General features: G+C 36.6%; 1 protein-coding gene and 1 pseudogene across 4 annotated transcripts in view; one reads left to right on the top strand and one right to left on the bottom strand.

The window, feature by feature from the left end:
- The window catches only part of ADIPOR2 (adiponectin receptor 2), a 91,483-nt gene that overhangs the window by 5,778 nt on the left and 60,335 nt on the right, over positions 1-25,370 (top strand). The window lies entirely within an intron of this gene.
- On the bottom strand, positions 192-24,545 carry LOC131483902 (protein SDA1 homolog; annotated as a pseudogene).

A 25,370-nucleotide genomic window follows, 5' to 3' on the forward strand; every position in this document is an offset into this window, starting at 1 on the left:
GTTTTCAAAATACAGTGCTTCTGGACTTTTTAATGCAAATGAACATCATTGTTTCACTAATTTTCAGATTAATGACACATATTTAACAGTCTTCTTGGAATGGAAAAGTTGCTTGAAAGTTACTTCATTCTGTTTTTTTCTTTTTCAAAAGTTTATGTTATAGTGCCAGTTGCTTTTCTCTGAAGGAATGCTTATTTTTTGATTGGACATTCTGGCTCCTCCTTGAAGCTGTTCAGCTTCCTGGAGATTTTGTTGCTGTTCTTCCTTGGAAGCGTGATAACACATCAACCTATTTACCATTAGCATTCTCTGCCTCACTGAGACAGCTACTTCCCCATGCATCTTTTTTGTTCTCTTCCTCTTTCTCAATTTCCAACACTTCTGTTCCTAGAATATAAGCTTTAGCATCTAATTCTCCATATCCTTGTACTCTTGATTTTATCTAGTCTTACCCTGGAATTTCTTCTGCATCTGAGAAATTCATTGTTCAGAAGAACTGAGTCAAAGTTGCAGCAGACATCATCAGATTCTTTACTTTGAGTGTTTTATACTAGGCCAGGATTTGGGGAAATTGAGTCATTAAGCGGTTATCTTTTTCTTAGAATCTCCTTCATTGATTCCTACTGTCATGATTTCCTCAGAGTTCTTGTCCACAACAAAATGGGTGGCCTCAATTATGAGCAATGACTGATCTCTGGGACTACCAACTTATGAGATGTTTGTGCACAAACAGAAGGATCTTGCTCCTTCTCTTTGGTGCTGCTATAGAAACCTTTGCACAAAGGGATAGAAATTAGAAAAAGCTCATGAATTCCCACCAATCTGGAGATAAGTTTGTAGAGTATCTCTTTTTTTTTTTTTTATTTTATTTATTTATTTATTTTTTTTTAAATTTTTTTTTTCAACATTTTTTATTTATTTTTGGGACAGAGAGAGACAGAGCATGAACGGGGGAGGGGCAGAGAGAGAGGGAGACACAGAATCGGAAACAGGCTCCAGGCTCCGAGCCATCAGCCCAGAGCCTGACGCGGGGCTCGAACTCACAGACCGCGAGATCGTGACCTGGCTGAAGTCGGACGCTTAACCGACTGCGCCACCCAGGCGCCCCTAGAGTATCTCTTTAGAGCTCTTCAGCGGCAATAGTATTTCTGCAAAACCTTGGGGAATCATGACTCAAATGGATAGCTGAGAAGTTAAACACCTCTGTTTTTTTCCTCTTCTTTTGTTTCTAAGCACTTCCATAACCTTTTCAACCTTTCCTTGTATTTGGAGCCTGTTTTCCTTATGGCATACTGCACTAAGATTCTTAGTCACTGTCCTGTTTCTCTTGTTCTTTTTTTCCTAGGAGGAAGGTCAAGGTAGCAACTAATACTTTGGTGACCTTAGAGAAGCATGAATTGTGATAACACTGGCAGTCTTGGCATCATTTCAGATGTTTCTTCTGGAGTTTAGTCATCACTTTCAAAGATATCTTGGCTACAGTTGCATTGCTGTCTCTTAAAATGTGCATATGGAATTCTGCAATAGTATATTCACTTTCTTCTTCTTGTTTTAATGTTTGTTTATTTTTGAGAGAGAGAGAGCGTTGGGGAGGGGCAGAGAGAGAGAGAGGGAGACAGAGGATCTGAAGTGGGCTCTGCACTGACAGCAGAGAGTCCCATGCAGGGCTGGAACTCACGAGCTGTGACATCATGACCTGAGCTGAAATCGGGCTCTTTTTAAAAAAAATTTTTTAGGGGCTCCTGGGTGGCTCAGTTGGTTGAGCGTCCGACTTCAGCTCAGGTCACGATCTCACGGTCCGTGAGTTCGAGCCCTGCGTCGGGCTCTGGGCTGATGGCTCAGAGCCTGGAGCCTGCTTCCGATTCTGTGTCTCCCTCTCTGTCTGCCCCTCCCCCGTTCATGCTCTGTTTCTCTCTGTCTCAAAAATAAATAAATGTTAAAAAAAAAAAAATTAAAAAAAATTTTTTTTAATGTTTGTTTATTTTTGAGAGAGAAAGCATGAGCAGGAGAGGGGCAGAGAGAGAGGGAGACACAGAATCTGAAGCAGGCTTCAGGCTCTGAGCTGTCAGCACAGAGTCTGACGCGGGGCTCGAACTCACAAACCACGAGATCATGACCTGAGCCAAAGTCGGACTCTTAGCCGACTGAGCCATCTAATATTCTTGTATTTTACACTTTTTTTTCTTTTTTTTTTTTGTAATTTTTTTTTTTTTAACACTTATTTATTTTTGAGAGGCAGAGAGACAAAGCATGAGTGGGAGAGGGGCAGAGAGAGACACAGAATCCAAAGCAGGCTCCAGGCTTTGTGCTGTCAGCACACAGCTGGATGTAGGGCTGGAACCCATGAACTGTGAGATCATGACCTGAGCCAAGTCCTGATACTTAACCGACTGAGCCACCCAAAACCCCTCTTTTATTGTTTTTAAGGAGGCTTCATGGCCAGTGCAGAGTCCAATGAGGGGCACGAACTCACAACCCTGAGATCAAGAGTTGGTTGCTTAACTAACTGAGTCACCCAGGTGCCCCAGTATTTCACAGTTCTATTCTGTTCTGTTACAAATGAGTGTATAAAGTCTTAGAAGCTTATATGGCAATGTAGAAGTTAAAAGAAGAACAGTAGTGGGGTGCCTGGGTGGCAGTTAAGCGTCCAACTCCTGATTTCAGCTCAGGTCATTATCTTATGGTCATGACATTGAGCCCCACATTGGCTCTGTGCTACGCATATAGATTTAAGATTCTCTCTCTCCACCCTCTGCCTCTTCCCTGCTCACTCTTATGTGCTCACTCTTGTGTGCTCTCTCTCTTAAGTGCTCTCTTTCTCTCCCTCAAAAAGAAAAAAGAGCAAACTTGATGGGTTGGTCAGATTCTTCTCCCAGAGATCAAAGATTTGCAAAATGTTATTGGAAGATCTGTGTTCAAGATAGTGTAATTGTAGGAGAGCAGATCTTTCAACTCTTGAGGAAAGTTGTCTAGATGTTCTGGGTAGCAGTGACCAATTGGTGCCATAAACGTCACCAACTTTGCCAGTTCTTTGCTGGGTTTATTTGGTTGCAGTTTGAAAATCTCTACTGAGATTTGCATTGAAGTTGATTTAGAATTATTTTAGGTGGTGCTTACATTCTGTAGTTATTCTTCTTAGTACTTTCTTAGATCTGTTCATCTATTAAGATTTCCTACTTAGCCCTTGAAAGCAGTGTGATTTTGCCACCCCTCTTAAAAAAATCTGAGTGATGGCCAGTAGATTATATATTTCTTGAGGGTAAAGAGAGGATAGCTTTCTTTATATCAAACAGCAGTCCTGGTGTATAGCAAGTAGGGAGTAAATGGTCTTTTTAAAACCTAAATTGGATTGTATTCTTTTGCTAAGTGAAGTGCTTCAATTCTGTTAAAAATAACCTTTTCAAAGTCTTTGTGAAATACAAACTTGAAAAATTGCAGCTTTATCTCCTCTTTTAATTCTAAAATGAAATAAGGCTGATTGATATCCTAGGACCTGTTTGTTAGGAATAATTAACCTAATCTATTTAATAAGTACATTTAGTATTCAGTTTTGGAAGTTAAATGGATTAAATAGAGGATTTGTTTCACGTGACCCATGGTTTTGATTTTTCTGTTTCGTAGTATACCATGCGTTAGAAGGGATGTATGTTGGTTAAGTGATTATATAGCCTGGCTTAATCAGACATTTTAAGTGTCCAGACAGAAGGAAAAGTGAAGCTAAATTCTGGAAACGGCCAGAATGTCTTCAGACATGGGGAAAATAACTGTGGGAAAGGACAATTGAAGTTTTTTGATGTAAGAGCACAGAAAAATAAGATTTTTTTAATAGCTGACTTACAGTATTGCATATTCTTTTTGGACTTCTGTATTTTCCACATTATGTACTAGAAAACAAAGCATATAAAGCATATGGTCTTGAAGAGACAAACTTAATTACCTTATTAAATTTTGGCCAGCTAGGCCTTTTGTATGCATTTTTTTGTTAGTATATTGCTGATTATTTTTCACTGGGAGCATATTCACTTTAATCCTATGTGCCCCGAAATCTTACTTTAGTGAGCATGTATACATAATTGTATCTGTACATTCCTTGGGTCAGGGAAGAAAGTGGTGGTAGTAAAAACTGTTTAGCATGTTGGAACAAGAGGGTTACTTTTATTTTCTTGGAATTTATTTATATCCAATTTCATCCAGAAATGTAATTATAAGGAGGAAAAGGAGGAAGCATAATTCAATGACTAAGAATAAAATTTGGATTTGGGTTTTCTTGGCAGCAAAGGTAAAAATGGAAATATGGTAAAATACATAGCACTAAAATGAAAGGAGGAATAAGACCAATTTTCCAGGGGTAAATCTTTTCTTGACAGATTTTAAAGAACTGTTTAAATTGGGAATTACATAAAAAGCTGTTTCTTTAATTTTTTGTTTGTTGTTTGTTTTTGCTAGAGGCCCTAGTTAAAGGGCTAGGACCAAGCATTAGCATTTCAAGCCAATGGAAGAAATATTTTATGGGGTTTGGTTTGAATTTGGGCTGCACATGTGTTTTTTATTTGGCTAACAGATTTTTTTTTTTCTTCAAAATACTTCAAACATTCAGAATACAGAGACCAATATAATTAACATTCGTGTATCTACTCTACAGCTGTATTAAATCTTAACATTTCTCTCATTTCCATTTTTTTAAGAAAAAAATTGCACATACAGTTGAAGCACCTTCTTGGATTACATTTCAGTTTCTTTACAGAAGTAATGATATCATGAATTTGGTGTTGATCGTTCCTAATGCCTATTTTTATGTAATAGCTGCATAGAAATACGTTTATAAACAAATCATAATATTGTTTTGCATATTTTCAAACTTGATGTAAACAATGTTCTGCATATTCTGTAACTTGTTTTTCATGAAATGTCTGTATTTATTTATTTACTTAAAAAAAATTTTTTTTAACGTTTATTTATTATTGAGAGACAGAGACAGAGCATGACCAGGGGAGGGGCAAAGAGAGGAGGAGACACAGAATCCGAAGCAGGCTCCAGGCTCTGAGCTGTCAGCACAGAGCCCGATGCGGGGCTCGAACTCACAAACCGCGAGATCATGACCTGAGCTGAAGTCGGATGCTTAACCGACTGAGCCACCCAGGTGCCCCTATTTTTAATTTTTTTAAATTTATCTTAGAGAGAGAGTGAGCCTGCATGACAGTGTGGGAGGGGCAGAGAGATAGGGAGACTGAGGATCCAAATTGGGCTTTTGTGCTGACAGCGTAGAGCCCGATGTGGAGAGCCTCATGTAGGGCTGGAACTCATGAACTATGAGATCATGACCTAAGCTGAGAGGCTTAACCAACTGAGCCACCCAAGCACCCCATGAAACATGTCTTTTAGATTCATATGAAACTGTTGATACATTACCATTTTTGACCTACAAGAATGACAGTTTCCTGTGGTTCAGCCTAATTATAGTCATCACTTTTTTCTGGGGTACAATTACATTATTATATGAATACATCCATTTTTAGTTTATCATGTTGATAGGTATTTAGGTTGTTTCCAATTTTTCCTCTTTTAAAAACAATGCTACGTTGAACTTTCCTGATTAGGAATCCTTGTGCACATATTTCAGCTCTTTGGCAGGTTTTCTAAACTGCATGTTGGAAGCCATTAATGGGTTCTGAAATCAGTTTTAATCAGGAATTAAAATAGGATAGAAAAGTATTAGGTTGTATTACAGGCAGTATGGATAAAATGCTTTGTGAAAATTTTGTTTCTTTTTGTGTATGTGTATCTGTGTGGTTACTAAGTGTTTTTTTTAAGTTTATTACAATTTTTTTTTTAATGTTTATTTATTTTTGAGAGAGAGAGAGAGAGAGACAGAGCCTGAGCTGGGAGGGACAGAGAGAGAGAGGGAGACACAGAATCCAAAGTAGGCTTCAGGCTCTGAGCTATCAGCACAGAGCCTGATGCAGGCCTCAAACTCACAGACCCGGGAAATCATGACCTGAGCTGAAAGTCGGATACTTAACTGACTGAGCCACCCAGGTGCCCCTGTGGTTACTAAGTTTGAAATGAAGTGAAAATTACCCAGAAATGAAGTTATTGGGTTGGAGGTTATGGAGATTATGGGAACTTTTAACTATGTCATAGATTGCCTAATTATCCTCCCAAATTGTGCCACTTTATTTTAGCACGAGAATGAGAATTTGCTGTTTCCAAATCATTAGGATCCATGGCATTGCCAGATTTTTTTATGTGTTTACAAATCAGATGATATTTTTACAGAAAAGTATCATATCATCTTTATTTTTCTTGATTAATTATGAGATTGAACATGTTTCAATTGTTGAGTGACTATTCAAGTTTCCATTTCTTGAATTGACTATCTGCTACCTGTCCTGCCTATTCCTTTGTCTTTTTAAATTGATTATAGGAGCTTATTAAATATTTTAGTTGTGTCTGCTAAATGAATTGCAAATATTTTCTTCCAAGCTATGTGGTTTATTTGTTAACTTTTTATATGGTTTTGTTGAATATAAATGATTATTAAATCTATTACCATTTCCTTATTTGTGTCCTTTGTGTCTTAAGAAATCTATTCCATACCCCAAGGTCATTAAGAGTTTTTCATACTTCTTTCTAAAAGTTTTTGAAAAAATGTTTTGAATATTTTGCCTGAAAAAAAAAGGTATTTTTATATAATATGAGGCAGGGATCTAATTTAATTTTTTATATGCATAATCAGTTACTACAGATTTAATTTAATTTTTTATATGCATAATCAGTTATTACAGCACCATTTAACAGTGTGTTTTAGAATTTGAATTGTTAATCTTTTAAGCAGTTTTGGTTCAACACAGTAACAGCCTTTGTCTTTACTCAGGCTGTTTCACATGTTCAAGTTTGTGACTTCTGGGCAAGAGGAAATGATTGAGCGATTACTTGATTCAGAAGTACAACCTAGAGGAGTAGATAGATACAGAGCATATTTGTAGATCTCACCCATGTCATTTTTCTCAACCACTTTTGTAATAGAACTGGTGTGCAGTTTAAGGATACACTTTGAGGAAACAGATTTCTGTCTTTTGCATTGCTGGTTAATATCCACAGACTTTGGAAACCAGATAAGCAGGTGTTCCATTGACATCTTGATACTTGAAACTTCAGAATATAGTTGACCTTTGAACTACATGGGTTTGAACTGTGCAGGTCTACTTAATACGTGAATTTTTTATAGTGCAGTACTGTAAGTGTATTTTCTCTTATGATTTTCTTAATAACCTTTTTTTCCTCTAGCTTACTTTATTGTAATGGTACAGTATATAATACATATAGCATAAGTCCAGTGTCTTCCCTCCAATTCTGTTTCTTAAAGGCTTAGAACTTGACTTTATGTTTTGGGAATTTGACAAAATTCAGATTTTTTTTTACTGAGGAGTAGAAACTTTTTTGGCCATGTTTATGGTTTAGCTTTTTAAAAAGTCAAATTTATTGAGTATAGTTTACACTCTATAAGATTCACCCTTTTTTTAGAGGTACAGTTCTGTGAATTTTTGCAAACATTGCTGAAGGATTTTATGCCAAAGTGGACTTGATAACTAGTGGAAAGGCCTATAAAGTAGCAGCACAGCAAATAACAGTTGGCATCTTTTTATCACTTTAGAAATCTTTATAGGAAGATTTGCATTAGGCATAACAATAGACCAGTTGTGTGGTCTGCTCCACTGACTTTTCCCCCAACTGTCATTCACATGATGATGGGATTTGTTTTTTTTTTTCTCCCCTCAAGAAAGTTGGTCAAGTGGAATATGGCAGTTAGAACAGGTTCCATGTGATTTTACTTAAAAGTTGGCCTACTTCATGCTAGGGCAAAAAAAAAAAAGTAGTGTAAATGATTCAAAGTGTTGCCTGTCTTTATATATTCAAAATAATTAAAAAAAATTTTTTTTTAATGTTTTTATTTTTGAGAGAGACAGTGTGAGTGGGGGAGGGGAAAAGAGTGAGGGAGACACAGAATCTAAAACAGGCTCCCTGAGCTGTCAGCATAGATAGAGCCTGATGCAGGGCTCGAACCCACGAGCTGTGAGATCATGACCTGGGCTGAAGTCAGATGCTTAACCAACTGAGCCACCCAGACTCCCCTATTCAAAGTAAATTTTAAAAAATAAACTGTTTGATTTGAAATGTTTCTTTGTGTTTATAGCAGTTAAGATTTTATGAACATGAAGGCTTGAGAATGCTTGTCTTAAAAATTGAGGTATTTCTTCTTCTCAGTTGTCAGCTGTACCATTTTCTTAAGGGCTGTATCAGTAGCATATGTTAGGAACTTTTCCCATTTTATCAGTCCCTCCCCCCCCCCCCCCCCCATTACCAGTTTTGTTTTATTGACATTTTTCTACTCAGAAATGTTTTGAGTGTCTGGGGAAGAATTCCAATTTTAATCAGTCGTTTCATTGGTTCTGGTATGTAGCAAGGCTCTATGTTCTTCCCTATTTTTTGACTGTTTCTTAATATTTTCAACGTTGTTGTAAAGTACAATGTATTATCAGTGTTCAAACTCCTGATTTTGGCATTTAAGTAGTATGCATTTAGTAGAGCTTATGTTTCATGGAAACAGAGGGTTGTGAATAAGAGCATTGACTTGGGTGTTAGGCAGAGTAGGTTGATTAGGTAGGTTAGTTTGCCACTTGTAAATATAGTTAACTCAGGCAAGTTATTTGGAAGTTTCCTGGGGGTTTTGTCATTTCCAAAATGGAGGAAATAATTGTACCTATCCCCCAGGATTGTTGTAAAGATTAAAGAGATAATTCATGGGAAATGTTCTTTGCATGTAGTAAGTACTCCTCCTTTCTCCTCCTGTTCTTCTCCTCCTCTTTCTCCTCCTCCTACACATCCAACAAAGGTTTTGAGTTCCTACTTTGCATCCGTGTTATGAAACAAAAATGGATCCTAAAGGTTTTCTGACCCTAAGAAGTTTCCAGGAGGGGAAGGCAAACATGTAAATGGATAAATGCAGTAAATTGTGACAGGTGCTATAATAAAAACATTAATAAGAATAAAGGAGTTAGTGTTAGGAGCCTGGGGAGGTCAGGGAAATTAATTTCTGCCCCTGAACTTCTTACAAAGTTTGAGTAGTAATTCCCTATACATTTATTTGGCAAATACTTATTTTGAATACAGTTAGTGTGTGCCAGTTGCTGTTTTAGGTGCTAGGAATATAGGAATAAAGAAGACAGTGTCTGTTCTCTCAGGGGCTTTCATTCTAATGGGAAAAGAGCAGTAGTAAACAAAAATCTCACAGACAAGAAAGAGATTAAAAGGTCATGTGGTAAGGAGTAAGTTGAGTTAGGAGGTGCCAATTTAGATGGTGTAGACAGAAGGATTCTTTGAGTAGGTGACTTTTAAATTGAGATCAGCATGTGTAGAAGGAGCCTGCAATGGGGATGGTCAGAGGGATGAGCATTCCAGGCTTTGGGAAGCCTGGTGACATAAAGCCCTTTGAGCTTTTGGAGTGTTAGAGGAATAGACAGGTCAGTGGATGCAATGTAGTGTGCAAGGGGGACAGTGGTACAAGAAGAGGTCAAAGGTAGGGCTAAAATCACTTAAGGTTTTGTAAGCCAGGATAAAGGTTTTCTAGTTATAAAGGAAAGTTATTGGAGGGCTCAAAACAAGGGGGTGCCTTTTGATAAAGATCACTGTGACTGCTGTGTGAGTAGTGGATTCTGGATTCTAAAGCATAAGGAATGGGGATAGTTGGGTAACAAAGATGGAACCAAGGAGACCTTTATAGGCTAGTGTATTAGGACAGGTGAGAGAGATTTTATTTTCTGGTTGAAACCAGAAAGTAATAGAAATGGGTAGATTTGGACTATGTTTTGAAGACTAAATTAGTAGGACTTGCTGAGTGTATTATGACAGCTCTTATTATTACTTTGGTGCCTAAATAATGTTTTATAGGTATATGTTGTATCACATATCACATGGTAATAATTGTGAAGAGTATTATGTAAACACTTTAATAATATTGTATCTAGTTTTGAGCTTCTTATGCTAGATAGGATATGAAAAAATTGGGTAGAGTCTAGTAAAGTCTCCAGGAAATGATCAGAAATTAAAAAATGAGTCCTTTATGGAAAAGCTTAATGAATAAGAATTATTTAGCCTGGATTGGTCAAAGTTGAATTAACAATAATGATTTGCAGCAAACTAATGGATATTATCATTGTGGAAAACTAAAATGATGATGTCTTTTGATATTCATCCTGAATACTATGGATTTCTAGACCTTAAGGACTATTAAATATTTGAAGAAATGCTTGTGGGAGAGCCTCATCTTTGGAGACCTTTGAGAATCTATTGAATGATTTCCACTTGGTATAAAGAATTGAACCCATCACATATTTTGAACTCATGTATTGGGTTTGATTCTTTATATTGCTTAGTGAGAGAAGAGTAGGTATTGGTTAGTTATCATTATTTCCATACTTTTGCATTTCATTATGTGATTATAAGCTAGGGCTTCCGCTGTTTAAACACTACATTTATACTTAGCTAATTCTTTTGTATACTATGGGTACCTCATCTTCCAAATAAAAAAATGGCAGAGAGAAATGCACAAATTTAATGAAATGGCATTAAGGTGGTTTTTTAAATTAAAAAATTTTTTTTAATGTTTATTCTTGAGAGAGAGAGAGAGAGAGAGAGAGAGAGAATATCAAGCAGGCTCCAGGCTCTGAGCTGCCAGCACAGAGCCCATCGCGGGACTCAAACTCCTGAACCATGAAATCATGACCTGACCCCAAGTCGGGTGCTTAACTGACTGAGTCACCCAGGTACCCCTAAGGTGTCTTTTTAATACTGGTTTGTCATTAGTGTTTGTTGTGACCAGAAACTTCACAATCTTCAAATATGACTATCACTACTTGGTGTGTGGTATTTAGCTGGGCTTTCTCACTAGTGATCTCATTCTGTTGCCAACCTCACAGGGCATGATTTAAGTTAATTCTTGGTGCTTTGCCTCTGTTAGCTTATTCAGTTCTCACAACTATGCATGACATGGAGATTGTTGACTCTTTTACACATTAATTTGCCATCTGCCATGGACCTTTGAAGTTGTTAAAAATTAGTATATTAAGTCTTCAGATTCTGAGGGCCAGTAGTGCAGGGTCTCTTTGTATTAGTTGGGACACAGTGAGTAGGGTGTAATAGTTGAAATCTAGGAGCATCACTTTCTAGTTCTATAATTAGATTATTCAGTGGTAGAGGACAGGCTGCCAAATATGTCCCAAGGTTTTTGTTGGCTTCCTCTAAGGTGAAAGTAGCCAATTTCAAAGTGACTGGAAAGTTGTATACTGAAACTATTCTGTGGTCTATCATTCCACACTGAGGTATGCCTTTGAAGTTGGTGCATGGTTAATGAGATTCCTGATATCAAATTCATGCTTTTCCTTCATTGGAAACCTGAATGGTACAAAATGTTCTACATGGAAGTATTGGTATGTTGTGTCCCTTATTACCTCCTCTTTCAGACTTCATTGTGAAGTAAAATATAGTGGATACAAATTGTTCAGATTTAGTTATTCAACTAATGGAATGGGATTATTTTTTAGGATGGAATAGTTTATTCCATCAGTAGGATCAGTAAGGATATTAAAGGTGCTAGATTTTCTTTTGAACCCTAGCTTTTTCCTTTTTAACCACTATCAGTGAAGTACTGATGTGTGTTACTTGACTGGCTTAAGTTTTTACAGAATTCGGATGGAAGATTTCTGTCACACTAACTGCAGGGAAAGTGGTTGATCTCTTAAAATTAATACTTACAGAACGGTACAGTGATGGGGGAGAGGTGTCTTCTGGATACCAGAATGTTGTTCCTTGCTGGTTACGTGACATTTATGCTTTGTGATCTTTGTGAACTCTGTGTGCTTTCTTGAATGTATTTTTTACATCAGTAAAAAGTTTATTAGACAAAGGCAATGCAGTACTGTAGTATATTTTTCTGGATTGCAGCCTTGACATCTTATTTCACAGTTCTTAAAACTTTAATTTGGTACCTTTTTCTATATTTTACAGGCTGTGGACTTTATGGGCTTTAAGCTGAGCATGTTTTTTTGAAATATATTTCTATTTTCTTTATTCATCCAATTTTTAATGGTAATTTGACTTACAATTTTTAAATTTCTTTTCATTTATTCCCCAAGTAGGGATCAGTGAATTGAGCTTTTTCTTTGCTAATATTAATCATTTATTAATAAAACTATAGAAGTAGCATTGATTAATAAGAGCACCAGGAATGAGTACTAGATTGAAATTTTAGCTCACCAGTTACTAGTTGTGTGTTAGTTACTCAGACTGTTTTGCTTTATGTCCTCATCTATAAAGTGGGGATTGATAGTACCCATCTCATATCTCACAGAGTTTTAACTGAATTAATTCTTTATTACTTAAAAGACACAGTGCCTGGTGTATAGTAAGCACTAAATAAGCTATAGTTGCTATTACCATTTTTCTTACTGTGATAAAATATACATATGAAGTTTACTATTTTGAGCATTTTTAAGTTTATATTTCATTAGTGTTTAATATATTTACAATGTTGTGTAACCTTTACCAGTATCTATTCCAAAACTTTTGAATCACCTAAAACAAAAACTAACCATTAGCAATAACTTGCCATTACCCCCCTCACTAGCCCTGATAATCTGTGTTCTGTCAATTGTACCATGAATCCAAACTTAATCCTCTTTTGTTATTTATTAATAGCTTAATAGTTCATTGTATGTTTTTAAAAAAATTTTAATGTTTTATTTTTGAGAAGGAGAGAGAGAGAGGAAGAGAGTATGCATGGGGGAGGGGCAGAGAGAGAGGGAGACACAGAATCCGAAGCAGGCTCCTTGCTCCAAGCTGTCAGCACAGATCCCGACATGGGGCTTGAATTCAGGAACCTGGAGATCATGACCTGAGCGGAAGTCGGATGCTTAACCTACTGAGCCACCCAGGCACCCCATTTCATTACGTGTTTATATTACATTTTGTTTATCCATTCATTTGTCCATGGATGCTAGTAGAGTTTCCATGTTTTGTCTATTGGGAGTATTGGTATACAAGTATCTATTTGAATTCTTGTTTTCAATTTTTAGTATATGTCCAGGAGTGGAATTGCTGAATCCCAGTAATTCTGTTTACCTTTTTGAGGAACTTTTGAGGAACCTGTTACTCTTGTTTTTATTATCATTATGGTCGCCATTATTTGGTGAAAAGTATTGATGAGATTTTTTTTTAGAAATTACTACCCAGGTGCTATTAGCATTGTGGTATGTATTTTTATCGGAAACTATGTGCATGATTTTCCACTCCTTGCATTGAAATTTCTGGTGTGGAGTATTATGTATAAAACTGGAGCTGGACTTGCCTGCTTTCTCTCTTTTTTTTGAATTAAACTTTTCTGTTGGAGATAATTGTAGGTGCATGTGCAGTTGTAAGAAATGATACAGAGATCCCCATACACTTTGCCTAGTTTCTCCCACTGCTAAAATCTTACAAAACTATATCTAGTGTAATATTGTAATCATGATACTGACATTGTTTTTTCTTTTTATGATACTGACATTTTTAAGATACAGGACAATTTTTTTTTTTTTTAATTTTGAAATTTAGTTTAGAGAGCAGGGAGGGGGCAGAGAAAGAATCTTAAGCAGGCTCCACGCTGAACACAAAGCCCCACATGGGGCTTGGTCTTTCGACTGTGAGATCATGACCTGAGCCAAAATCAACAGTCAGACGCTTGACTGAGCCCCCTAGGCGCCCCAAGATACAGAACAATTCTGTTAACCCCAAGGATCTTTCATGGTGACCTTTTATGACCGTATCCACTTCTCACTCCTATGCCTTCCTTAAGTCCTGACAACCACTAGTCTGTTCTCCATTTCTATATTTTTGTTATTTCAAGGATGTCATAAAAATGGAATCATACAGTATATTACTTTTTGGGATTGTTTTTTTTGTCCCCAATTAAAAAATTGTAAAATGTATATAAAATTTACTGTCTTTTTTACTACACATTTTAAAAATGTGCAGTCATGTGCGTTTTGTGCAGCCATTTATCTATAGAATTCTTTTCATCTTACAAAATGGAAACTATAAATTAAGCAGTAATTCCCTGTCCCCCCCCACCCCCCAAACCCTGGATACCATCATTCTACTTTCTCTGTGATTTTGACTACTTTAATAAGTTCTCTCATAAAAGTAGAATCATGTAGCATTTGTTCTTTGTGATTGGCTTATTTCACTTAGCAAAATGCCACAGTTCATCCAGGTTGTAGTGTGTGTCAGAATTTCCTTCCTTTTTGAGGTTAAGTAGTATTTTGTATGTATAGACTATATTATTGATTCATCCGTTGATAAGACACTTGGGTTGCTTCCATGTGTTAGCTGTTATAAGTAATGCTGTTATGAATATGAGTGTATAAATGTCTCTCCTGGACCCTGCTTTGAATTCTTTTGAGTGTATACCCAGAAATAGAATCGCTAGATCATATAGTGATTCTATTTTTAATTTTTTTGAGGGAACTACCATACTGTTTTCCACATCTTGCCTGTTCTTTTAAAATTGAGGGCAACGTAAAAATCAAAATCACAAAATAGGTGAAGTAATACATCGTACTAATATCATCTAATAACAAGCCCAACTTACAATTAAATATAAATAATTTTAAATCCTTTTCTTTTTTCCTTTGTCCCCCTAGAGAATGGGACATTTATTCGTTCATTCAAGAAACCTATATTGAATGTCTCCTGTATATCTTGCAATTTGTGTTTCAGCAGTGAACAAAACAGGAATCCTTGCCCTTATGTAACATGCAAACTATTGTTTTTTAAAAAATACATTTCCTAGAATAGAGTTATATTTCTAGACCTGAAGTGTCAAACAATTAAGTTAGCAATTTCTTCAGGTAGAAAAAATTGATTTTGAGGTACATGTAAGTTACCTCGGTGTTTTTAATCAGTGTAGTAACTTTATGCAGTATTATTTGAAGGGAAAGTGAAGTCTATGAAGTGGGAATTTAAAATTTTCCATTGCTTTTCCATTAGAAAGGCAACCTGGTGTTAGTACATTTGCCTGGGAGTCAAGAGATCTAGGTTCCAGTCCATCATGTAATATTTGGTATTCTCCTGGATTCTTCACTTTCATTTTTGTCCCTCCTCACTTCTTTTTAAAGGATTTTGGCCACCGTTGTTAGGCTGGTAACTATGTTAGATCACTTTTGTTACTGGTAACACCCAGTACTGTTTTCAAGCTTATTCTCTTTTCTTAATTTGTGCTTCCTGATATCAACTGAATATTTGTTACTTCAAACTTCATTTCCAAAAACAATTTCATTACTTTCCCCTTTAACATCCCTTCATCTCATTGAATGGTATTCTCTAAATACACTTAACTGCTTAAGCAGAAAACCTGAGTCATCTAATGTCTTTGTATTCTTCATTGACCCTCATTTAATCAGTCATCCAGTGTTGATATTTCTCTACTGAGTATATCTTGAATCTGTCCCTTGTCCTCTAATTTTTGAATAGACCTTACTATTCTTGTTTGCATGTGCTCTTTGCACAGAATACCTTTCATCTATTGTGATTGGCAAACCCCCTCTGTAAAACCTTGAACATTTCTTTTGGGAGAAATGTTGTAGCATGTGTCAGTACTTCATTACTTTTTTTTTTATTGTGAAAAAAATAAAATTTACATTTTAACCATTAAAAAAATGTTTACTTTGAGAGAGAGGGAGAAAGTGAGCACGAGTTGGGGGAGGGGCAGAGAGAGAGGGAAAGAGAGAATTGCAAGCAGGCTCTACAGGTCAGCGCAGAGCCCAAAGCAGTGCTTGATTTCCTGAATCGTGAGATCATGACCTGAGCTGAAGTTGAGTCGGACGCTAAACTGACTGAGCCACCCACATGTCCCCATTTTAACCCTTTTTTAAGTGTACAATTCATTAAATACATTTACATGTTGTGTAACCATCACCACCATTTCCAGAACTTTTTCATCATCCTAAAAAAAATATGTACCAATTAATAACTCCTACTCCTTCCTTTCCATTCCTTCTGTTAACTTCTGTTTTACTTTCAGTCTCTGAATTTGCCTATTCCAGTAACCTCATGTAAGTGGAACCATACAATATTTGTCTTTTGTGTTTGGTCTGGTTTATTTGGTACATAGCATAATGTTTACAACATTGGTTCATGTTATAGCATGTATTAGAATTTCATTTCTTTTTATGGCTGAAGAATAATCCATATTATGATTATACCACATTTTGTTTATCCATTTGTCTGTTCTTTCAGCTTTTCACCCGTTGTGACCAGTCCTGCTATGTAGATTTGTTCTCTGCCCTCCTCTAGCTTTATATGTATACACACATACACATTTTGTAAGGTGGTTACCACAGTCCAGTAATTGACACATCTATCAACTGACAGTTACCTCCCCCTCCCTTATCTATCTGTCTAGTAAAAACACTTAAGATTTACCCTCTTAATATACAATGTTAAGTATGTATACAATACAAGTATTCAAGTATACAATATTCAAGTATACAATACAACATTATTAACTGTAATCACCGTGTTGTATATGAGATCTCCAGAACTTACTCATCCTGTGTAACTGAAACTTTGCACCCTTTGATTAACCTCTCTCTGTGTCCTGTACTACCCAACCCCTGGCAACCACCATTCTTTCTGTTTTTTGAGTTTGACTTTTTTAGATGACAAATGTTAAGTGAGCTCATGTGATATTTGTTGATCTGTGTCTGGCTTATTTTACTGAACATAATGTCAAGTAATTATTAACAGTTATTATAATTATATGTAATATATATTAATATTACATATTAATATATTATATATATAATTATATATAATTAAATGTTTTATGTATAATGTTATATATAATGTTAACATAATTATTAACATAATGTCCTCCAGGTTCATCCATGTTGTTGCAAATGGCAGGATTTCCTTCTTTTTTTAACACTGTGCATGTGTGTGTAATGGAATGTTAACGTATCTTAATTTCTTCATTCATCTGTCAGTGGACACTTAGGTTTTCTTTCATACATATATATATTGTGAATAATGCCTCAAATGAATATGGAAGTGCAGACATCTTCTTGAGATCCTGACATTTTTTCATTTTCTTGGCTGTGTACCCAGAAGTGGGATTGCAGGATCATCCTCTGTCAACACTTGTTATCTTTTGTGTGTTTGGATAATAGCTTTTCTAACAGGTGTGAGATGATATCTCTTGGTTTTGATTTGCTTTTCTCTGATGACTAGTGATGTTGAGTACCTTTTAGTATACCTGTTGCCATTTGTGTTTTCTTTGGAGATGTGTGTATTTAGTTCCTTTGCCCATTTTTTAATTGGGTTATTTTTTCTTTGCTGTTGAGTTGAGTTACTTGCATATTTTGAATATTAGCCCCTTATCAGATATATGGTTTACAAATATTTTCTCTCTTTCCATAGATTGTCTCTTCATTCTGCTGATTTTTTTGTTTGCCGTGCAGAAGCTTTCCAGTTTAATGTCATCGCACCATCTTTTTGCTTTGATTACCTTTGCTTTTGGGCTCCTATCCAAAAAATGATTTCCCATGCTAAAGTCAAGAAGCTTTTCCCCCATATTTTCTTCTAGTAGTTCTATAATTTCAGGTCTTACATTTAAGTCTAATTTATTTTGAGTTGATTTTTGTGTATAGTGTGAGATAATGGTCCAGTTCCATTCTTTTGCATGTGGACATCCAGTTTTCTCAACACCATTTATTGAAGAGACTGTTGTTTCCTTGTTATGTGCTTTTGGCACCATTGTCGAAAATCAGTTGACTGTAGTTGCATGTGTTTATTTCTTGACTATTTTGTTCTGTTAGTCTAGTCTGTTTTTATGTCAATACCATTTATTTTGATTACTGTAGCTTTGTAATGTATTTTGAAATCAGGAAGTGTGACGCCTTCAGCTTCATTCTTTTAGCTCAAGATTGCTTTGACTATTTGGAGTTCATTTTGGTTCTATATGGATCTCAGGACTCCCCCCTAGCCCCTCCCCCCCCCTTTCTGTGAAAAATGCCATTGGAATTTTGGTAGGGATTGTTCTGAATTTGTAGATTGCTTTGGGTAGTATGCACACTTAACAGTGTTAATTCTTCAATCCTTGCACATAGAATAACTTGCTGTTTATTTGTGTCTTCAATTTCTTTCATCAATACTATAGAGTTTTCAGTGTATAGATCTTTCACCTCCTCGGTTAAATTTATACTTAAGTATTCTTTTGAAGTTATTGTAAATGAGATTGTTTTCTTAATTTTTTTTTTTTTTGGATGGTTCCTTGTTAGTGTATAGAAATGCAGTTGATTTTTGTGTATCAGTTTTGTATCCTGCAAATTAAAAAAAAAAGCCCTGCCATCTGCAAATAGAGATGATTTTACTTTTCTAACTAAGATGCCTTTTATTTCTTTTTGTTGCCTAAGTGCTCTGGCTAGGACTTCTAATGCCATATTGAATAGAATGGGTGAGAACAGGCATCTTTGTCTTGTTCTGAACTTAGAGGTAAAGCTTTCAGCTTTTTACCATTGCATATGATGGTAGTTTGTCATTAGCTTTTGAGATGATCATATGAATGATAATCACAATGACCCTGTTAATGTGGTATACTACATTTGTGGATTGCATATGTTGAACCATCCTTGAATTCCAGGGATAAATTTGACTCGATCATAGTAAATGATTGTTTAAATATGCTATTGAATTAGGTTTGCTAGTATTTTGTTGAGGATTTTTGCATCTGTGTTCATCAGGGATATTGGCTTGTAATTCTTTTTTCTTATAGGGTCCTTGTCTGGCTTTGGGAAGAATTTGAGAAGAATTGGCATTAATTCTTATTTATGATTGATTAGAATTTACCAGTAAAGTCCTCTGGGGGATTTTCCTTCTCCCACCCTCCCTCCCTTCTTCCCTCCCTTCTTCCTTCACTCCTTCCCTCCCTCCTTCTTTCCCTTCTTCTCTCCCTTCCATCCTTATATTTACTTATTTTGAAGAGAGAGTGAGCAGGGGAGAGACAGAGAAAGAGAGAGAGAGAGAGACAGAGAGAGAGAGAGAGAATATCCCAAGTAGGTTCCATGCTGTCAGAACATACCCTGACACAGGGCTCGATCTCACAAACTGAACTGTGAGGTCATGACCTGAGTCGAAGTCAAGAGTTGGACCCTTAACCAGCTGAGCTACTCAGGCATTCTGGTGTATTTTTCTTTGTTCAAAGATGTTTAGGGGGGCATCCGGGTGGCTCAGTCGGTTGAGTGTCTGACTTTGCCTCAGGTCACAATCTTGCAGTTCACGAGTTTGAGCCCCATGTTGGGCTCTGTGCTGACAGCTCAGAGACTTGAGTCTGCTTTGGTTCTGTGTCTCCCTCTCTCATTCTGCTCCTCCCTGGCTTACACTCTGTCTCTCTGTCAAAAATAAACATTTAAAAAAAAAAAAAAAGATGTTTGGGGTGTTGAGTTTGGAGTCTGCTTAAGATTCTCTCTCCCTCTGCCCCTCTCCCCTGCTTGTGCACTCTCTCTTAAGTAAAATAAAAGACATTTGATTACTGTTTCAATCTTACTTTGTTTTTGGTTTGTTCAGATTTTTTATTTCTTCATGATTAAGTCTTGGTAGGTTGTATGATACTAGGAATTTATCCATTTCTTTCAGGTTATCCAATTTGTTGGAGTGAAATTGTTCATAGTAGTCCTTTATGATCTTTTCCATTTTTTCAGTATCAGTTGTAGTATCTCCTGTGATTTGTAATTTTCTTTTGCTTGGTTAGTCTAGCCAAAGATTTGTCAATTTTGTTTCTCTTAAAAAAAAACAAAACAAAACAAACCACAACCCAAGTCCTAGTGTCATTTTTTTTTTTTTTTTTTAAGAGAGAGCAAGCACTCTAGCATGCTGATGAGGGAGGGGCAGAGGGAGAAAGAATCTCAAGCAGGCTCCTCACTCACTGTGGGACCTGCTGTGAGGCTTGATGCCTTGACCCTGGGATCATGACTTGAGCCAAAATCAAGAGTCGGACACCCACTGACTGAGCCACACAGGTGCCCCTCTAATGTCATTGCTTTTTAAATTTTTTTTTCTTGTCTCTATTTTATTTTTGTTCTAATCTTAGTTCCTTCCTTCTGCTAACTGTCGGCTTAGTTTGTTTTTTTCCTAGCTCCTTGAGGTATAAAGTTAGATTGTTTATTTAGGATTTTTCTTTTTTCTTAATGTATGTATTTATTGACTTAAACTTCCTTTTAGAACTAACTTCTTTTGCTGCCTCCCAGAAGTTTTTGATATATATTTTTTCCATCTTTGTCTCCATGTATTTTTTTGATATCTCTTTTAATTTTTGCTTTGACCCATTGGCTGTTCAGGAATGTGTCATTCAATGTCCACATTTTTGCACCTGTTCCCATTTTCCTCCTGATTTGATTTCCAGTTTCATACCATTATGGTTGGAAAAGTTAGATATACTTTTATTCCTCTTAAATTAGTTAAGACTTACATTGAGGCCTAACATGATCCATCCTAGAGAACGTTTTGTATGTATAGTTTGGTTCATATTTACTTTATGTTTTTAGGTTCTTTGGTGTTGATTGCATGTGTATTTATACTTACTATCCTTTTGATGAGTTGACCCCTTTATTATTGCATAATGACCTTCTTTATCTTTCTTTTTGAATGTTTTATTTTTGAGAGAGAGCAAGTGCATGAGCAAGCATAGGGGAGGGGCAGAGAGAGAGAGAGGGAGTCACAGAATCTGAAGCAGCCTCCAAGCTCTGAGCTGTCAGCACAGAGCACGACATGGGGCTTGAACCCACAAACTGTGAGATCATGACCTGAGCCAAAGTCAGATGTGTAACTGACTGAGCCACCCAGGTGCCCCTCTTTTTTGTCTTTGTCATAGTTTTTAACTGAGAATCTGTCTTTGTTTTATATAATAAGTACAGTTACTCCTGCTGTCTTTCATTTACTATTTGCATAGAATCTCTTTTTTCATGTCTTTGTTTCCAGCCTATGTGTGTCCTTGCAGCTAAAGTGAATCTCTTGTAGTGAACATACTGTTGGATCTTGTTTTTTAATCCACTCACATACTCTTATGTCTTTCATTGGAGAATTGAATCCATTAAGATTTAAACAATTATTGATAGGTAAGGACTTAACTCTTGTCATTTTGTTAATTGTCTTCTGTTTTCTGACTTTATTTCCTTTGTGCCATTCTTCCTTTCTTACTGTCTTCTTGATTTAATGATTTTTTAAAATAGTGGTATGTTTTAAATCTTTCTCTCTTTTTTCTCTTCTCTTCTCTTCTCTTCTCTTCTCTTCTCTTCTCTTCTCTTCTCTTCTCTTCTCTTCTCGTAGGCTTCACGCCCACTGCAGAGACCAATACGGGTCTTGAACTCACACCCTGAGATCAAGAGCTGAGCTGAGATCAAGAGTCAGATGCTTAACCTAATGAGCCACTTAAACACCCCTGTATCTTTTTTATCTTTTGTGAATCTACTAGAGTTTTCTTTGTGGTTGCCATGAGGCTTACCTAAAATCAGTTTATTTTAAGCTGATAACAATTTATCATATTCTTTAAAAATTTTTTTTTAAACATTTATTCATTTTTGAGAGATAGAGTGTGGCTGGAGAAGGTGCAGAGAGAAGGAAACACAGAATCTGAAGCAGGCTCCAGGCTCTGAGCTGTCAGTACAGAGCCTGACGTGGGGCTTGAATTCACAGACTGCGAGATCATGACCTGAGCTGAAGTTGGATGCTTAACTGACTGAGCCACCCAGGTGCCCCCAATTTAACATATTCTGTACTTTTACCCCCATTCTATATTTTATATTATTGATGTCACAATTTACATATTTTTATATTGTGTATTTATTAGTAAAATATTATGGCTATAGTTGTTTTTTTAAGTTTATTCATTTATTTTTAGAGAGAGCAGAGAGAGAGGAAGAGAGAGAGAATCCCAAGTACATTCTGTGCCACTAGTGTGAAGTTGAATGTGGGGCTCGAACCCCTGAACTGTGAGACCATGACCCGAGCCGAAACCAAGAGCTGGATACTTAACTGACTGAGCCACTGAGGCGCCCCTAGAGTTAACTTTTTAAAAAATATTTATTTTGGGGCGCCTGGGTGGCTCAGTTGGTTGAGCATCCGACTTTGGCTCAGGTCACGATCTCGCGGTCCGTGAGTTCGAGCCCCGCGTCGGGCTCTGTGCTGACTGCTCAGAGCCTGGAGCCTGTTTCACATTCTGTGTCTCCCTCTCTCTCTGCCCCTCCCGCGTTCATGCTCTGTCTCTCTCTGTCTCAAAAATAAATAAACGTTAAAAAAAAATTTTTTTTTTTAAATTTATTTTGAGAGAGAACGGGAGAGAATGTGTGAGTGAACAGGGGAGGGGCAGGGAGAGAGAATCCCAAGCAGGCCCCGTGCTTGGTGTGGAGCCTGAGACAGACTTGGGGCTTAATCGCATGACTGAGATCATGACCTGAGCCGAAATCAAGAGTTGGACACTTAACCATCTGAGCCAGCCAGGTGCTTCTAGAGTTATTTTTAATAGTTTTGTTTTATAACTTTTAAAGTTAAAAGTGATGCCCACAACATCATTACACTATTAAAGTATTCTGTATTTGAGTCTATACTTGCCTTTGCCAGTGAGTGTTATAATTTCATATGTTTTCATGTTATTAATTAGTATCCTTTCATTTCAGTTTGAAGAACTCTTTTTAGCATTTCTTGTAAGGCAGGTGTGGTGGTGAAGAACTCCCTCAGCTTTTGTTTGGGAAAGTCTTTATCTCTCATTTGTTTCTGAAGGACTGTTTTGCTGGGTATTCTTGGTGAAGATGGTTTTTTGTTTTTGTTTTCTTTTAGCATTTTTAATATGTCATCCCATTTTCTCTTGGCCTGCAGAGTTTCTGCTGAGAAATCTGCTTATTGCCTTATGGAGGTTTCCTTGTATATCATGAGTTGCTTTTCTCTTTCTGATTTCAAACTTCTCATTTTGTCTTTAATTTTTGAGATTTGGTTATAATGTGTTGTTGTGTAATCATTTTAGGATTGGTCCTATTTTGGGACCTGTGAGCCTCAAGTATCTAGAGGTCTATATCCTTCCCATAATATGGGAAGTTTCAGGCATTGTTCCGTTAATTTTTTTTTAAGTTTATTTATTTATTTTGAGAGAGAGTGTGAGCATGTGCACGAATGGCAGAGGGGCAGAGAGCGAGGAGAGAGAGAGAATCCAAAGTTGACTCTGCACTGTCCATGCAGAGCCTGACTTGGAGTCTTGAACCCACAAACTGTGAGATAGTGACCTGAGCCGAAGTCAAGAGATGGACACTTAACCAACTGAGCCACGTAGGCACCTCTCTGCCATTGTTTCTTTAAATAAGTTTTCTGCCTTTTTTCTCCCTCTTTTCTTTCTGGGACTCCCACTATGGGTATATTGGTTCATTTGATGGTAGCCCATAATTCCTGTAAGTTTTCTTCGTTGTTTTTCATTTGTTTTTCTTTTTTCTTCTCTGACTCAGTAATTTGAAATGACATGTTTGAGCTCAGAGATTCTTTGTTGTGTTTGATTGAATATGCTTTTGAAGTTTTCTATTGCAGTTTTCATTTTATTTATTGTATTCTTCAGCCCCAGAATTAGTGTTTATTTTTTGTGATTTCTATATTTTTGTTGAACTTCTCGTTTTTATGTCTTTTTCTGATTTCATTGAGTTGTTTATCTGTGCTCTCATGTAGGTCACTGAGTTTCCTTAAAAAGCAATTTTGTTGTTTATGCTGAAAGGCTCCCATTTATTTTTTCCTAGGGCAGTGCCCTGAAGTTTTGAAGGCCGTGTACCATCTTTCAATCCAGGAGAGTTGAGCCAGCCGTCTGTGATTGCTTTGTCTATGATTTTCAGTGCTTTGCGTGAGCTGGTTTCATTGGGGAAGAGCACATGGAGTGCTGGGGGCACATGGGGTCTAGTTGGGTTTATCTTCAGGTAATGTGTCTTAGGAGGTTTGTGGGTAGGCCTCTTGCTGGAGCCTGTGAGTGGTCAGTAACATCCATGGCACTTTATTGAATTCTGTGCCCTAGTTGCTGTGAGCCCTGTTTCTCTTGTTCTGTTTCTCAGTGTTCTGGGTGGAATGAGAATGAAGGGGCCCCTGAGCAGCATCCTGTAGATCTGGGGAAGTGGGTGCTCATTTTGTTCGCACTTTCCCCTGTGGTAGAAATCACAGGTGGAAGGATTCTTTCTTGGCACTGATTTGTGCTGCTTTAGGGAAAGTATGCCATTGGTGAAGTTGTAACTGTTCTTACTTTCTTCAGTGTACTTACTTGCAGATTTTTTTCCTCCAAAGAGCTTATGAGACCTCTCTGGGACTCCAGGGTTCCCACAAAGGTACTCTAGTCCATGGGCAATTATCAAAATTGCTGTTTCGTGGGAAATGAATGCTGAAAACTCCTGTTCCTTCTTGTTGATATCACTGTCTGTCGATTCCTTTTTAAGCAACATATTAGATTGTAAGATTTTTCGTGATGTTTGCATGACTTAACTGATCATGTTAACTCAGATAATAAAATGATTTTGGAAATGTTTACAATGATTTAGATTGGACTTTATATTGAACTTTTAAGAAATTGATGTATAAATTCCTATCTATAGAAAACAGTTTTAAAGTGGTGTTGAGATAAATCTCTAGCTTTGAAAAATGTGATAGACCAGGTTAGACATTTATTTTCAGTGTTCGTTTTCATCATAACTATGTGGTATCTTGTCATCAGTTGAGCTGTAGTCTGTGGATGATTTTGTGGTAATTATAAACTAAGTAAGAGATGAGTAAAAGAAGTAGAGTTCATTTCTTCTAAAGTCTTAAAAATTTGAGGGAGGCATATGTCCCTACTGTTCACATCAAATTCTTCACTTTCCATTGAAATCATTAGTCATTCGTAGTCACTAAGTGACTGAAATTAGCTGGCAATTATATAGATTCCTCACATCTTCCCCCTCTACCCCTCAATATGTGGTGTAATAGTTGAAAGCTGCCACTCAACTTTTTTTTTATTCCAAATTGAGGACAATTAAAAAAATCACAGATGGATAATTTGTGTGCGGTTTTATGTAGGTAAAACTAGGAGTGAATTGATTTCTGTTTGGGGACTGGGCAGCTACTTCAGACATTGCTAGAATTATATTTCATGGCTGATGTGTTGCTAAATATAATACATGAAAATAACCAATTCTAAAAGGAAAAAAATATCACTGATTAATCCACTACTCTACCTGAATGATTTTAGTTTTTTTATATTTGTTTTTTTATATTTGTTTAAAAAGTTTCTT

The sequence above is a fragment of the Neofelis nebulosa genome, chromosome 8 (assembly GCF_028018385.1).
Source record: "Neofelis nebulosa isolate mNeoNeb1 chromosome 8, mNeoNeb1.pri, whole genome shotgun sequence".
NCBI lineage: Eukaryota > Metazoa > Chordata > Mammalia > Carnivora > Felidae > Neofelis > Neofelis nebulosa.